This window comes from Lactuca serriola, chromosome 4, assembly GCF_051521515.1.
Source record: "Lactuca serriola cultivar US96UC23 chromosome 4, Lser_US96UC23_V15, whole genome shotgun sequence".
NCBI classification, from domain to species: domain Eukaryota; kingdom Viridiplantae; phylum Streptophyta; class Magnoliopsida; order Asterales; family Asteraceae; genus Lactuca; species Lactuca serriola.
In genome coordinates this window covers 353032005-353034009 of record NC_136411.1, presented here as the reverse complement: position 1 = coordinate 353034009, position 2005 = coordinate 353032005, and the positions used below count along the sequence as shown (strand labels likewise).

At 37.6% G+C, this 2005-nt stretch overlaps 1 pseudogene; it reads left to right on the top strand.

The window, feature by feature from the left end:
* The first annotated feature begins 267 nt into the window (after positions 1–267).
* On the top strand, positions 268–1793 carry LOC145099683 (putative inactive shikimate kinase like 2, chloroplastic; annotated as a pseudogene).
* Positions 1794–2005: the final 212 nt, after the last annotated feature.

The following is a 2005-nucleotide window of genomic DNA, read 5'->3' as shown; positions in this document are numbered from 1 at the left end:
GTTCTTTTCTACTTCAATACTCTCAATCTCAACCGACTTTTCTTCTTCCACTTCGTCTTCTTCTACTTCTTCTAACAATGGAGGTTCCTGCTCAGGGGTAACCTCGGCAATATGCAATTTAAAAACCCCAAATAAGTCCAATTTTTAGGTATAGGGTTCTTTATCTGGAAGCACAAGGCCATCTACAATCGATTAAGCTAATCAAAGCTCACAGGTACATGTGAGCTTTATATCTTCCCTCCTTATCTTTCAACCGCATTAACAATCATGGCAATTCCCACCACACTATCGACACTACCTTCTCCTTCTTCCTGTCTCTCTTCAAAATCACTTCAACCCATTCATCTTACTTGCCCTAAAACCACAATTTCACTTTCAAAATCCAATTTTACCCCCTTTTCAATTCATCGTTCAAATCCAATCAATCTCGCCTCATCAAGAAAACCCATCAGCTTCATCTGCAGTAGTTCATCCATTGTGTCGACAAGCACTACCAATTACGAGGTAACTACCAACAATATACGAATTTGAAGTGTTAATATTCATTTTTGTAAATCCCCATTTGGGTAAGCACGGTTTTCTCGGTTATTAGGGTTTAGTTTTATGCAGATTTTCCTTTCCCAGTAATCTGAAACCATGTTTGCTTCTTCAATGGCTGTTAAAATTTTCTAAAATAAAAGTTTACACACCAAAATTTGGAGGAAAAAACTTGGATTCCATAAGTATGAAACCATATCTGCTTCTTCAATGGTCACTTTCTGATACATTTGACAGTTTTCAGATGACTCACAAGAGGTAGAGTTGAGATTATTTCTTGGAGATGAAAGCATTCAGAGCTCGAAGGATGTCATTGTTGACATCGATGAGAAATTCTTAACTATCAAAACTAAACGCGATGGATCATTTAGAATCGCCATGGAAATCAGCTTGTATGAGAAGATAAAGCCAGCTGAAACAATATGGTACGTCTCCATCTTCTAAAAATCCAATTTTTCATTGACCTCGATGCTTCACATCTCAATTAACAACTATTTGATTAATCAGGTTGTTAGACGATGATCAACTGGTTGTTAATTTAAAGAAACAAGATCCCGATGTGAAATGGCCTGACATCACAGAAACGTGGGAGTCATTAACAGTTGGAGTAGTGCAACATCTGAAAGGGGCTTAAGTTTATTTAGTTGGGGAGTCCTCAGAAATCAACCATAAAGTTTCTAGAGAGTTAGCAGTTGGCCTTGGGTATGTCAGTATGTGACTATGTTAACATTTGAAATTACCATTTACCATTGTTGTCTGGTTTTCTCAGGTATACACCCCTGAACACAGAAGAGCTACTGGAAACTTTTACTAAGCAAACAGTTGATTCATGTGAGTGATTTCGCCAATCTTTATGAACAAAATGAGACTTTTTTGTGTTAATTTAACAAGTAATAATTAATAAATTCTAGTGGTTATTGCAGAAGGATCAAATGCTGTAGCAGAAGCAGAAGGTGTCATATTGGAAAGCCTAAGTAGGTATGAAATAATGAAAACATTTCCCTTTTTTTTTGGTTGATGAAATGATGGACTAACTTACTGATTGACACCTGTCATTTTCAGTCATAGGAGGGCGGCACGGGGCAGCTGCAAGTGGGGATCACTGGCGGCATCTTTACGCCAGATTTACAGTGGCCAATGTATTATTCTTGGAGTCGCCAGCTGGAGTGGGATTCTCGTATTCAAACAGATCATCTAACTACATGACAGGCGATAACCAGAAAACTAAAGATTCTTACACTTTTCTAGTAAACTGACTTGAAAGATTCCCCGAATACAAAACCTGAAGCTTTAGATATCCGAAGCTTCAGTTAGTAGAAACAGGAGTACTATCATTGTCCCAGCAGGAAGCAATAGATATGAAGGGTGGAGTGCATTCAGGAACATCTTGGAAGAAATAAATGAAGCATCTAATCTTTTAAAAGTGTTAAGAAGAAATCTTAAGTGATTTCCTGTACATGTAGTAGTA